Genomic DNA, 14,982 nt, shown 5'->3' on the forward strand with positions numbered 1-14,982 from the left:
TTTGCCCCACAGTGAGTAAAGGGGAAAACAAAGGGATGGTTTTTAGAGATTTTTGGAGGTTGGAATTGCAGATATGGGGTTGTAGATCGAGATGATCTGGGACATGGTGGGATGTCTGTGGCGTTTCATTGAGATAAGGTACCGCCTGGCACTTAATAAGCCCGTTGTAAGTGCTGGCTGCTATTATTATCACTGACCAGCCTTTAGTCTGTACCTACTAAGTCTGTGCAGACAGATTGGGCTGTGTTGCAGATCAACAGTTTCTCAAACTTGAACGTGCACACGAATCCCTTGGGGAGCCTGTTCAAATGCGGGGTCTGATTCAGCGGATCTGTGGCAGGCCTGAGACTCTGCATTGCTAGCAGGCTCCCAGGGGACACTGAGGCCGCTCCTTTGAGTAGCAAGGGGTAGAGTGGTTTCCGGACGATTTCCGAGTTGCTTCAAGGGCCCTGCACTGGATGCCAAGGCTAAGATCAGATTCCTTAACTCTTTGGGGTTTGCCAATTTGAGGGCAGATCTGTATGACTTAATTAGACACGGAAAAAAGTCATATATAACACTATAAAAGTCTTTTCACTGTCCCCTTGTCCTGCCCTCTCCAGAGGAGCCCTCTGTGAGGAGTTTGGGTGCATTCTTTCTACCCCTCTATTCTGTGCATACGTTTTTTTCCTCTTGCTCACACGTACCATATGAATTATTCTACACCTTGCTTTTTAACTTGAACAAATGTCTTAGAATTATTTCCATGGCAGCAATCTAGAGCTCCACTCTTTTTTTCTTAATCGAAGTATAGTTGATTTACAATGTTGTGTTAATTTCTGCTGTACAGCAAAGTGATTCAGTTATACATATATATTTACATTCTTTTTCATAGTCTTTTCCATTGTGGTTTATTACAGAATATTGAATACAGTTCCCTGTGCTATACAGTAGGACCTTGTTTTTTTAAAATATTTATTTAATTAATTAATTTATTTATTTTTGGCTTTGTCGGGTCTTAGTTGTGGCACATGAGATCTTCACTGTGCTGCATGGGCTTCTCTATCCAGTTGTGGCATGCGGGCTCCAGAGCACGTGGGCTCAGTAGTTGCGGTGCACGCGGGCTTAGGTGTGGTGTGCGGGCTTAGTTGCCCCAAGGCATGTGGGATCCTAGCTCCCTGACCAGGGATCGAACCCACGTCCTCTGCACTGGACAGCAGATTCTTAACCACTGGACCACTAGGGAAGTCCCCAAGACCTTATTTTTGTTGTTGTTGTTGTTTTTGTTTGTTTGTTCATTTTTTTTTTAAGTTTTTTTTTTTTGGCTGCACTGTGCCGCACGTGGGATCTTAGTTCCCCAACCCGGGATCAAACCCACATCCCCTGCATTGGAAGCACAGAGCCTTAACCACTGGACCGCCGGGGAAGTCCCAGGACCTTGTTGTTTATCCATTCTGTATATAATAGTTTGCATCTGCTAATCCCAAACTCCCAATTCGTCCGTCCCCCACCCCTCCCCCCAGAACCCATTCTTTTAGCAAACTAAAGGAGGAGTAGTATTCCATAATTTATTTAACCTTTACTCTATGGATTTTTTTTTTTGGTTCCATTTTTTACTGTGAACCTATATATGTCTTTATATTTAAAGTGTGCTTACATTTAAAGTGTGCCTCTTGCAGACAGCAAATAGTCTATATCCTTTTGATGATCGGAATGTCGAGACCAGTGCTGTCCAGTAAGAAAATCCTAGCCACTTACACGTTACTTAAAATTTTCTAGTAGCCACAGGAGAAAGAAATAGGGAAAATTAATGTGAATATATTTTATGCAACCTGTTATATACAGAATACTATTATTTCAACACGTAATCAGTCTAGAAGTCACTAATGAGATATTTTACAGTCTTTTTTATTGTGGTAAAATGCACGTGACATAAAATTTCCCATTTTCACCATTCTTAAGTGCACAATTCAGTGGCATTAAGTATATTTGCAATGTTGTGTAACCATCACCGCTCTCCATTTCCAGAACTTGTTCATCCTTCCAGACAGAAACTCTGTGCCCCTTAAACAATAATTCCCCATCCCCCTCTCCCACCACCTACTGGTAACCTCCATTCTACTTTCTTTCTCTATGAATTTGACCACTTCTTCCTCATATAAGTGGAATCATACAGTATTTATCCTTCTGTGTCTGGCTTATTTCACTTACCGTAATGTCTTCAAGGATAGTCATCACAGCCGTAGCATCTATCAGAATTTCCTTCCTTTTTAAGGCCGAATACTATTCCATTGTCTGAATAGACCACACTGTGTTTATCCATCCAATAATAGTCAGACACTTGTGTTATTTCCACCTTTTGGATATTGCGAATAGTGCTGCTATAAACATTGGCATACAAGTATCTGAGTCTGCCTTCAATGCTTTTGGATATATACCTAGGAATGGAGTCACTTGGTCATCTGGTGATTCTCTTTTTAACTTTTTGAGGAATCACTGTTGTCCACGGTGGCTGCACCATTTCACATTCCCACCAGTAATGCACAAGGGTTCCGATTTCTCCACATCGTCGCCAACACGTGTTGTACAGTGTTTCCCGCCTTCCGCCCTGCACTGAGTTTTTGAAATCCAGTGTGTATTTTCCACTCAGAACATCTTGTTGGACTAGCTCCGTTCCCAGGGCTGGGCAGTCACATGAGGCCTCTCTGAGTGGACGGTGCAGGGTTAGACCGTTCGTATTTGCCCTCATTACTGATGTAGCTGCATTGAAATCTCCTATCTTACTGTTCATTTTTGGTTTATCTCTGGTGTTCTTTGTTCCTTATTCTCTCGTTTCCTGCCTCCTTTAGATTAATTGAGTAATTTGGCCTTCCATCTTATCTCCATTAGGAGCTGATTCATGCTACCTCTTTATTACCCTAGAGTTTCCATCCTGCGTCTTTGACCAGGACCTGGGCTCTGATCCTGAGTGAGATGGGAGCCATGGCAGGCTTTTGAGCAGGGGAGTGACCCGACCTGGCATTTTTGTATCCACACCTGCAGTTGCTTGTGCAGGAGCGTTTCTACTGGCCAGATTCCTGGAAGAGGACTTGCTAAGGCAAAGGGAAGCGTGTGCTGAGGTTTGAGGAGGCCCTGGCAAATGGCATTCCAGAAAGGCCTCACTGTTCTCATCCCTTGCAAACAGCAGCCAGAATTTACCGAGTGACTGCTTGGTGCCAGGCCCTAGAGATGCTGGCGAGAATCAGCCCAAGTCCTGCTACTTAAATAACTCTTGGTCCTGGAAATGCAGGGCAGTCTCTGGAGCGGCCTCTGAGCTCAAAGGAAGGTGAAGCTTTCAGAGGAACCAAAAAAGGAGAGGCCAGAGGCTATTCTAGCTGGCAGAAGGAGGCCTGGCACAGCCCTGGTGTAAGCTCTGGCTGGACCAACAAGTGGACTGTATTGGCCTGGAGACTGCATGTGTGGGCCCCCCATCCATGTGGGACATATCGAGGTACAGCTAAGGAGTAAAATAATAGCACCTCCCCCTTGGGGTTTGTTTGGGAGGGTTCAGCAGGAAGCAGACAGCACACGGTTGTTGTTTGGCTAACTTATCCCCACTGGGAGAGGATCAGCATCAGGGACGAGGCGGCCTGACCTAGGGACAGGCATGATCCATGCTTTGGACATGTTTAGGCCCTGTGGCAGATAGACTTGGACTTGGAGCCCCAGCTGTCTCCTTCTTCAGGCCAGCTGCGCCAGGCCTCTGTTTAAAGAGGATAAATAACAGTAGAAGCTGCTTCTCAGGAGAGTGATGAGGGTCAGGCAATGAGACGGTGGCCACATGGAGCGCAGGGCCCTCCTGGACCAGAGTAGGGTTCCATGAGGGTTAGCCACTATTATTATTATTGCTGCTGCTGCTGTTGTCATTGTTGTTGATTTAAGGCTTATAGGCAACAGCCAGATGCTTCCAGACCCGCCCCCCCAGGACTGAGACCCCTGGAGAAATGAGGTCGGTTGCTCAGGGTCAGGAAATTGCAGAGCAGGGATTTGAAGCCAGGTGTGTCTGACCTGAGCTCAGGGGCTCCCTGCTTCCAGGCCTTGGGGGAGCCTTGGGCTTAGCACAGAGACTCTTCCCTTCTTAGATCAACCAGCGAGCAAGGCGTGCTATCACGGTGACACCACCTCCATCAGTGATGATAAGGGCAGCTCGCCCGCTGTGACTCAACAGGCAGCAGGACCTGACCCGAAGCCAAGCTATTCGTAGTCTGTCTTTGCTCTCCATGTGAATATTCATACATTTGGCTGCAGGAATATTAGTGTTTGATTACTGGGTGGCGTCTCAGAGCTGGTTGTGGGTGTGCCGTCATAGACAGGTTGCGCATCCCAGCACCTGGCAAAGTCTGGAAAAGAATCTGCTTTTCGGAAAGCATTTCCCCTCAAAGGTTTCGAATAAAGGCTCTTGGACCCCTTAGAATATATATTCTGTCTTGCGCTTGCCCACCCCCCAGGGTGCATGTTGCCTGTGCTGTTTGGCGAGACGTTGGATGGTGTTTACTATTCAGATTCCGCGCTCCTTGCTAGACGATGCAGAACGAGCAGCCACATTGAGCCTTCATGGGCTCCAAAGGCGAGGAAGCCGGGTGGGTGGTAGGAGTGGGCAGGGAGGCTTCTGGAAGCCTGTTCCCTGAAAGCTGGGAGCCTGGAGGCTGTGTTGGGCTGTGACTGGTGATGAGGGAGGAAGGGGGAATGTGATGATGGGCCAGACTGGGGCCTGCCCTGTGACAGGATGCTCCTGCGCAGCTGGACACTGTGTCAAGGGAACCAAGAGAGAAACCAGGCCCTGGAAATGGGCAGGAGAGGAATTAAGGGCAGATTTTATTCACTTTTGTCTCCAGCCCGTCCCGCTCTGCCGAGCCCTCCACTAGGTTGTCTCAGAGGCACCTCAAACTTAACACGTCGGACCCCTCACCCCCACCCCCCAAGCAAACAAACAAAAGTAAAGCCTGCCCCCTCCAGTTTGTCACCATCTCCGTCCATCCTCCCGGTGGCCTGGGTCAGGTGCTTTGGCATCATCCTTGACTCTTTTTTTTCTCTCTCTTTTTAAATTTTATTTATTTATGGCTGCTGCTCAGCTTGCGGGATCTTAGTTCCCCAACCTGGGATCAGACCCAGGCTGCAGCAGTGAAAACGCCGAGTCCTAACCACTGGACCACCAGGGAACTCCTGATTTTAATTTTTCTTATTGTGATAAACAACGCATGACATAAAACTTACCATCTTAAGCCCTTTTTAGTCACATTGCTGTGTGGATGCCCCTTATCCTTCTGTCTTCTGCACCCCGTCAGTCCAGCAGTGTAGCCTGTGAGCTCTGCCTGTGGAAGATCTCCACCGTCTGGCCTGTCTCCCCACCCCCGCTGCACCCACCCCGGTCCAGCCACCATCACCTCCCGCCTGGACCATCTCAGTCTCCTCCTCCTGGGGCTCCCTCCATCCCCTGCCCCTCACCGGCTATTTCCCTCACTCAGCCAACCGGACCCTGTTGTAACCTGAGTCAGCTCACGGCCTTTCTCTGCTCAGAGCCCTCCCATGCTCACCCAAGAACTCCGCTCACCAATGCACTAACCACTGGGTGAGTGTGAATGTTAAAAAAAAAAAAAAAAAAAAAAAACCACACTGGATTTCAAAGGCTTCGAAGGAAGGGGGAAAAGGTCAGTTCCCCATTAATACTATTTTTATATTGATGACACGTTGAAATGATCGTGTTTGTATATATCATATTACATAAAATGTATTCTTGAAATTAACATACGTTAAATTCACCTCTTCTTTCCACTAGAAAATTTAGAATGACATATGTGGCTTGCATTGCCTTTCTGGGGGGCAGCACTGGTTTAGAAGGCACCTCCCCTATTGGGTTGTCGGAGCGGTGAATGAATGAACATATGTAAAGCTTTGAGGACAGTGCCTGATACATCTAATGCAACATGTTAGCTGTTACTGCTTTTTTTTTTTAATAGATATTTAACTGCTAGGATATTTTTTATTATTCTTTTTTATTTTATTCATTTAATTTTGGCTGTGTTGGATCTTTGTTGCTGCGTGTGGGCTTTCTCTAGTTGCAGCGAGTGGGGGCCACTCTTTGTTGCGGTGCACAGGCTTCTCATTGCAGTGGCTTCTGTTGTGGAGCACGGGCTCTAGGCGCACGGGCTTCAGTAGTTGCAGCATGCGGGCTCAGTAGTGGTGGCTTACGGGCTCTAGAGCACAGGCTCAGTAGTTGTGGCACACGGGCTTAGTTGCTCCATGGCATGTGGGATCTTCCTGGACCAGGGCTCAAACCTGTGTCCCCTGCATTGGCAGGCAGATTCTTAACCACTGCGCCACCAGGGAAGTCCTGTTATTGCTTTTTAATTGTGGGAAAATGTGCATACCATAACATCTACCATTTTCACCATTTTTAAGTGTCCAATTCAGTGGCACTAAGTACGTTTATGGTGTTGTGCAGCCATCAGCTGTATCCATTTCCAGAACTTTTTCGTCATTGCAAACAGAAACTCAGTACCCATGAAACAATAACTCCCTGTTCTCCCCTCCCACTAGCCCCTCATAACCTCTCATCTACTTTCTGTTTCCATGAATTTGCCTATTTTATGCACCTCATTAAAAAATTTTTTAATTTAATTTAATTTTTTTTAATCTTTTGGCTGCACCCCGCGGCATGTGGGATCTTAGCTCCCCGACCAGGGATGGAACCCGTGCCCCCTGCAGTGGAAGCACAGAGTCTTATCCACTGGACCTCCAGGGAGGTCCCGTATGGTCTCATTTAAATGGAATCATACCATATTCGTCCTTTTGAGTCTGAGTTATTTCACTTAGCATAATGTTGCCAAGGTCCATCGATAATGTAGCATGTATCAGAATTTCATTCCTTTCCAAGACTGAATAATACATCCAGTGTGTGGCTGTACCACATTTTGTTTCTACACCCCTCAGGTGATGGGCACGTGGGTCGTTTCTGCCTTTTAACTGATATTATTTTTAGCTCATGATCTGACCCCTGGCTTTCTATCTATCTATCTAACCTCATCTCCCACTAACTACTCTCCCCCTTACTCACTCCGCTTCAGCCTCACTGGCCTCCTTGCTTGACTCAGACACGTATCCACCTCAGGGCCTTTGCGCTTGCTATTCCTCTGCTCCGTGATTCCCTCCCTCCCCTCCTCAATCAAGCCTGCCTTTATTACTCTAGTTAAAATTACAAATACCTTGTCCTTCTTTTTCATTGCTTTTCCTCCACAGCACTTAGCAACTTCTGACATAATATTTATTTTACATTTATATTGATTTTACATGTCATAATCTTTTATAACATTTGTATTTTAAATATGATAAATAATTCTATACATGACATATATTCTAATATCTATTAAATATTTATTTAATAAATAAAAGCTAAATACATGTAAATTAAATATTTGTAAATACTTAGTATAATCTGTCATATTGTTCTTTCTTTGTTTCCCTCCTTACTCTCCTCAAAAATGTAAGCTCCACGTGAACAGGGATCTTTGTTTTGTTCACAGCCATCCCTCCAGCTTCTAGAACAGAGCCTGGCACGCAGCACATATCCCAAGTCTTAATTGCTGAATGGCTGGATATTTCGTGAATGAGGAACCCGGGAGGATGTGAATGAGCCAAAAGAAAGTGTGTTAATCGGGGAGAGGAGGGGAAGTTGGGAAGAGCAGAAAAAGGGCCCCAAGGCTTAAAAGCTGGTGTGAGCAGCCCCTGGGTGAGTGTGAGGGACACTAGGGAACAGGCTGGCAGAAGGGACACAGTGCGTGCTTTGGGGGTGGTGGAGGTCTGAGCTTTGCCTAAAATGTGGTTCCCTCATTTGCTGGGTAACCTTGAGTCAGTGACTTGTCCTCTCTGGGCCTCATTGCCTCGTCTGTAAAAGGGGAGAAGAGCAGCTGTTCGTTCATGAAGGCGACATGAACATACATATTTCCTGCATTCCTGCCACGTGCCGGGCACTGTGGTAGATGAGGCAGGCAGCGTCCTCACCCTCATTGATCTACTCCAGGCCCCCACCTCCAGGGTCATGTAGAATTAAGCACTGTGGTGGCCTGTGGTGAACCGCAGTTCCCGTCGTCAGGTTAGCTGTAGGCTTCAGCTTTCCTCTTCGGTAAGGTAGGGATAGAGGTACCCACCGTGCGTGGTTGTCATGGAAGCCCGGTACCCCATGTACGGTAATGGCGATTTCTAAATGGGGGCTTTGTTATTGGTGTGGTCTTGGGCTCGAGATGCAACTTGGACCCTTCATCATTAAGCTTATGTTTCTTTTCTTTTCTTTCTTTTTTTTTTTTTTGACCACGCCACGCAGCTTGCGGGATCTTAGTTCCCTGACCAGGGATTGAACCTGGGCCCCCCAGGCAGTGAAAGCGCTGAGTCCTAACCACTGGACTGCCAGGGAATTCCCATAGAGCTTATCTTTCTTTTCAAAATATGAACTTGGTGTGGCTTAGAACGCATTTTGTGGATGCTAAATCTCTGGCCTTGGACATGGCCCTGATGCTTCACTAGGCTTTTCTGAGTTGGGCACACCTGTTGTACTGTGAGGCATCCAGAGACTCAGTTTCCTCTCCTCTCCTCTCTGGAACTTCAGCAAAAGATTCTTCGTTCAGCAGGCTGCTGAGTTAACCAACCTTCATTTGGGGGGTGTGTAAGTTAGTACAGGTCATGCTGGCTGCTGTAACAAATAAGCCCTCTATTCTCAGTGGCTTCAGTGTACTAAATGGCTTCAAAGCATTTTTCTCACACATGTTATAGACCAATGAGGGTGCTTCTGGTGGAGCAGCCTCATGTGAACTCATTGAGAGAACCAGACTCCTTCCCTAGAGTGGCTTTGCCCTCCCCTAAGTCTGTGGAGTCCACTTTAGATGAAGAAGTGTGGAGGGATGTCTTTTGTGCCAGGCCTGGAAAAGTACGAATGTGAATGTCACTTCCAACTATGTTCTGTTGGCCAGAATTCAGTCATGTGACCACACCCAGCTACAAGGGATGCTGGGAAATGTAGTCCAGGAAAAGAAAATGGTTGGGAGAAACATACAGCCGTCTTCACCATAGTGGGTGTGTATTTGTAGATGCCTGGGTGGCCAGTGGAATGACTGGGAAGGTCTCAGATCTATGGGAGGAGGCATCTGGATTAGCTGTTTTCCTGACCTTTGGACCTGCAGTCTCTGATAAGACATATATATTTCACACCCTGATACAGGAGGCATACACACACACACACACACACACACACACACACACACGAAACAAAGTTTTGTGGAATACTTAGCTAAACCACCTTTGAGTCATTCAATATGTTTTTTCAATTTTACTCTGTTCTTTTTCCTTCATTTGTTTCAGTGATGGTTGAGACTCACTATACTGATTTCATCACTGCTCAAAGTTTCCAACTCACAATTTGAAAAGCGCTGAAAATGAAAGTAGAAATGTGAGGAACCGTATGGGCAACTTCTACACTCCTGAGAGAGTACCACCTCAGTTCCCCATGTGTCCCAAGCCCAGTTCCAGAAGCGCATTGGAGGCATTGGGGCAATTCTGGAAGGTTAGAACACTTAGAACAAAATCTACTCGCTTCCTGTGCTTCCTGCCCCCTCCCCACCCCCCACCCCCCAGCTACTTCTCCGACATCCTTTCCAGTGCCCTCCACCCACCTCACAATGATCTACTTGTTCTTGGTGCCTGTCAGGCACATTCCTGCCTTAGGGCCTTTGCACTCACTGTTCCCTCAGCCTGGGATGCTTTTCCCCCATCTATTTGCACGGCTCCCTTCATTTCAGTCTCTGCTTCAGTGTCACATGTATTGACCACCCTGTTTTAAAACTAAAGCCTCCCCTTCCCCATCATTCCCTTATCCTGCTTTTTGAGCTCCTCCTGGCCACTTGCCACTAGCCAATATCGTCGTCGTAGATAACTTTGTTTACCAATTTATGGTTTGCTTCTTCCAGGAGAATTTAGCTCTATGAGGGGTCTCCCAGGGCCTGGGGCATAGTGGGTGTTCACTGAATATTGGTTGAGTGAATGAATGCAAATGTTTTGGTTTTGTGGTTTTTTTCTCCCTGCCCAGTGGGAAAGCAGCTTCCGCTCATCAGCATTTTGGGAAGGTGAATTGTCCACCGGTGTTGTAAGAGAGGGTCTGGGTGGGGGGGAAAGCTGTTCCCAGGAATTCTGTGGAATCAATAGCTTGGTTGCTTGACGTGAGAACATATGTCTATAGATTATTATTTCATAAAAGAATCGCTTAGGAACTGTGTGGGTTTTTCTGTCCCCGCTGCTGAAATAACAGTCCTAAATCTCACCTCCTAACCAGCTTAATCTCCCAAGGCACCGCAGAGCATGGCGGGGCAGAGGGGGGGTTCCCTCAGGTCCCTCTGGCCTGATTTGCTATGTGTGTGTGTGTTTTCACTTTTTGTTGAAGTCTAAAGGTTTCTATGTTTGCTTGGTTTTGTGTTTTGAAGTATAAAGGTATTTCTGCCTCCAAAATCAGCACTTTACACACTTAGAAAATTCTACAAACCCAGCACATTTCACATGCCTCTGTGGTTTCTGTGTTTTCTTGCCCATTTTTGGCTTTGGTGGGGTTGGGGGGCGGGGTGTGGTGAATAGAATGAGAGGCTAAAGCTTCATACACACCTCTCACACGTGGCGCCCCCATCCCAGGGCCAGTAGTGGGTACAGAGGGAAGTGACCCAGGGACGTGCTGGGGGTGTCCCACCTGGGTCATGGAGGGCACCCAGGAAATTCAGCCAGGGCTGGAGGCGGGGGTCCCGGCGCTGCCCCGTGCATTTGAGGGGCGGGGGCCATGCTGAGGGAACATGTTCTGGGAGGATGTGCAGTCTGGTAAGTGCAGGTTGGGAGTCATGGTCTGGGTGGGGGTGGGGGTGGGGATGGGCCATGTGACCAGTTCCTTCCTCCCTCCCTCCCTCCCTCCCTCCCTTCCTTCCGTTTTTCCTTGCTTAAAATTTTGAGCAGCTTTATTGAGATATAATTCACATACCATAAAATTCCCCCATTTAAAGCATACAGTTCAGTGGTTTTCTGGTACATTCGCAGAGTTGTGCAGCCATCCCCACAATCTAGTTCCAGAACATTTTCATCCCCCCCAAATGGAAACCCCGTATCCTTAACAGTTGCTCCCCATTCCCCCTTCCATCCAGCCCCTGGCAACCCCTAACCTGCTTTCTGTCTCATGAATTTGCCTGTTCTGGGCATTTTCTATAAATAGAGCCCTACACTATGTGGCCTTTTGGGTCTGGCTTTCATGCAGTGTGTTTTCAAGGTTCATCCATGTTGTAGCATGTGTCAGAGCTTCATTCCTTTTTTTTTTCTTTTTAAACATTGAGATATTTGCATACCATTAATTTCTCCCCTTTAAGCGTACAATTCAGTGGGTTTTAGTACATTTACAGAGTTGTGCAACCATCCTCACAATCTAGTTCTAGAACAATTTCACTCAAAAGGAAACCCTGTATATTTCCCCCTAATCCCTGGCAACCATTAATTTACTTTGTCTTTGGGGATTTGCCTTTTCTGAACATTCGTACAAATGGAATCGTGCAAGATGTGGTCTTTTGCGTCTGGCTGCTTTCATTTCATGTATTGTTTCCAAGGTTCATCCCTGTTGTAGCATGGATCACTGCTTCATTCCTTTTTATGGCTGAATAATATTCTGTTGTACAAATGTACCGCATCTGGTTTATCTGCTTGTCAATTGGTGGACATTTGGGTTGTTTCCACTTTTTGTCAGCTATGAATAAAGCTACTTGGTGGCTGTTTCTTCAGTTGAGGTGGAAGATGGCATTTCCAGCCACCCCCTGCCCAGGCCTGTTCTTCCCTTGTGTGCTTACAGGTACACAGGCTTCCCCTTCCCTCTCTCCCTCCCCCCCCCCCCCCCCCCCCCCGTCCCCTTCCTCTTTTCTTTTCTCTTCCTAGTCTTCCTGTTCTTCCTGTGTTGTATCTCCTCCTCCCCCAGCCTCAGCCAAGGGCTTAGGAGTCTGGAAATCATTTCCAGGGAGCCCTGGGCAGTCCTACAGGGCGGTTCTGCTTTCCCAGCAGGGAAGCCTCAGCCCTGCCTGGCCTCCCACCCCTGGGAGGGAACAGAGGGGACAACCTGATCCTTCTAATCCAGCCCCAGGGGAGATGTGTGGGGACAGGGCCACATGTAGGAAACAGCTTTTCTCTGGGGCTTAAAAAAATTTTTTTTTCTTTTTTTTAAATAGGAACAACGCACCCAAGTAGAAAACTTGAATAATATCAGAGATTTCTAGTCAAAAGTCTCCTTCCCTCTCCCACCTCCCAGCTATCTGTACCCACATCCTCTTCCCAGAGGTAAATGGTTAGAGTTTGGGGGCCTCTTTTCAAACAGACATTCTGTGCATGTGTAAGCATCTCTCCCTCTCTCTCTCTCTCTCTCTCTCCTTCCCCCTCCTTCCCTCCCTCCCTCTCTCTCCATGCCCCATCTCCCCCCATTTTTTAAGGCACTAATGACAAGTTATTCTAACACTGTTCTGCCCTTTGCCTTTAGCTTTTAATGATATATCCTGGAGGTTCTAACTTGTCAAGTTCTGTGTCTTTCTCAGCTGCATGGTATTTATTCCATTGGAGGGCCCTAGCTTGCTGAACCAGCCCCCATCTGCTGGACACTTAGGTTAGTTCTAGGCTATCACAAACAAGGCTACAGTGAGGTACCGTGTGTACCACTGTTGATTTGCATGAATGCGAGTAATGTGAGTACCGTGTAAGTTAAAAGCCCAGAGGTGGAATTGCTGGGGCAAAGGGTGTGCAGAAGAAAATAAAATTTATTAATGAAAAATTCCAACTGTATACAAAATTAGAGAGGACTGCATAATGAACCCTCCTTACTTATCCCCAGGTTCCATAGATCGAGATCTGGCCACACTTGCTTGTATCGATATCTTTTTTGTTGCTGTTGAAGTATCAATATTTTAAAGCAAATCCCAGATCTCCTGTCTTTTTTTTTTTTTTTTTTTTTGCTGTATGCGGGCCTCTCACTGTTGTGGCCTCTCCCGTTGCGGAGCACAGGCTCCGGACGCGCAGGCCCAACGGCCATGGCTCACGGGCCCAACCGCTCCGCGGCATGTGGGATCTTCCCAGACCGGGGCACGAACCCGTGTCCCCTGCATTGGCAGGCGGACTCTCAACCACTGCGCCACCAGGGAAGCCCTCTCCTGTCATTTTAATTCTACAAACTCAAGTGTGTATTTAAAAAGCAAAACTAAGCATTTTCTTACATAGCCACAATGACATTGTCAAACCTAGTAAAAATTACGGTCATTTGGTATCATCAAGGGATGTGCTTTTTTTAATTACTTTTTTTTATGGAGATGTAATTCACATACCATAAAATTCACTGTTTAAAAGTATACAGTTCAGTGGTTTTTAGTATATTTACAGGGTTGTACAACCATCATCGTTATCTGATTCCAGAATATTTTCATCACCCTCAAAAGAAATCCCATTTCCATGAGAAGACTCCTCATTTCCCCCAGCCCTCCTTCCCCACTACAAGCCCGTGATCACCATTAATCTACTTTCTGTTTCTATAGATTTGCCTGTCTGGACATTTCACATGAATGGAATCATCCAGTATGTGTGTGGTCTTTTGTACTTGGCATCTTTCACTGAGTATAATGTTTTCAAGGTTCGTCCATGTCGTAGCATGGATCGGTGCTTCATTCTTTTTTCTGGCTGATTAATGTTCTATTATGTGAATATACCAGGTTTTATTTATCCATTGATAGACATTTGGGTTGTTGCCACTTTTTTGTCTCTTGTGAATATGCTGGTATGGGCATTTGTGCACAAGTCTTTGTGTGGATGTATGTTAATTCTCTTGGGTCTATACCTAGGAGTGGAATTCCTGGGTTAAATGATAACTCTGTGTTCAGTTATTGAGGTACTGCCAGACTTTTTCCCCCAGCGGCTGCACCAGTTTACTTTCCCACCAGTAATGCATGAGGATTCCAATTTCTCTTTTCTAACATAACCATCCTACTGGGTGTGAGGTGGTATCCCATTATGTTTTGGTTTTTTTAAATTTTTTAATTTATTTTTGGCTGCATTGGGTCTTTGTCGCTGCGCATGGGCTTTCTCTAGTTGCGGTGAGCGGGGGCTACTCTTCGTCGCGGTGCACAGGCTTCTCATTGCGGTGGCTTCTCTTGTTGCGGAGCACGGGCTCTAGGTGCGTGGGCTTCAGTAGTTGTGGCACGTGGGCTCTAGAGCGTAAACTCAGTAGTTGTGGCGCACGGGCTCAGTAGCTCCGCGGTATGTGGGATCTTCCTGGACCAGGGCTCGAACCCGTGTCGCCTGCATTGGCAGGTGGATTCTTAACCACTGCGCCACCAGGGAAACCCCCCATTATGGTTTTGACTTGCCTTTCTCTAATGACTAATGATGTTGAACATCTTTAAATGGGGTGGGGTGTGCATCTAAATTCTCATCTCTGTTTCCACTTGGCGGATGGGACCACTGGTTTTCACTGCCTTGTCTTTAATTTTCCCTGAAACACTCTCCTTCCCTCTTCCCTGCCTGTTTTCTCTGCCCCTGCTTTCTCTGTCTTGACTGAGAAGTCTTTGTGTACAGAGACCGCCAATCCTCCTTGCTGCCTGTCATTCAGGGGATGAAATCTGGGCTTCATGGTGGTCTGGGCTCATGCCCTTCTCTGGGGCAGCATGCAGTGTGCAGTGTAGGTAGTTGGTGGTGTCAGCCTGCCCAAGCTCCACCCCTTACTTGCTGTGTGACTTGGGGCCAGTGCCTTCGCCTCTCTGAGCTTCAGATCCTTGAGGTTAGTGGTGAAGCCCATTTCTTTCCATCTTCCCTTGTGCTTTCTCCTTCTTTCCTTGACTAGATACTTACTGAGCATTTTGCAATTCACATCCCCAAATGGGAGTAACATGTATCCCTTAGCTCACTTATTCAGCAGTTATTTACTAAGTGCCT

General features: G+C 46.7%; 1 protein-coding gene across 9 annotated transcripts in view; it reads left to right on the forward strand.

Moving 5' to 3' along the window:
- Window positions 1–14,982, forward strand: part of BICRA (BRD4 interacting chromatin remodeling complex associated protein) — a 77,267-nt gene that overhangs the window by 14,320 nt on the left and 47,965 nt on the right. The window contains exon 1 of one of the 9 annotated variants that reach the window (XM_081215417.1): window positions 9,434–9,568. The exons of the other annotated variants lie outside the window; for them this stretch is intronic. The gene's annotated coding sequence lies outside the window, so the exon portion shown is untranslated. Of the gene's footprint in view, window positions 1–9,433; window positions 9,569–14,982 lie in introns of those variants that run through there. 9 annotated transcript variants of the gene reach the window in all.

This window comes from Mesoplodon bidens (genome assembly GCF_964165515.1).
Source record: "Mesoplodon bidens genome assembly, chromosome: 18".
NCBI classification, from domain to species: domain Eukaryota; kingdom Metazoa; phylum Chordata; class Mammalia; order Artiodactyla; family Ziphiidae; genus Mesoplodon; species Mesoplodon bidens.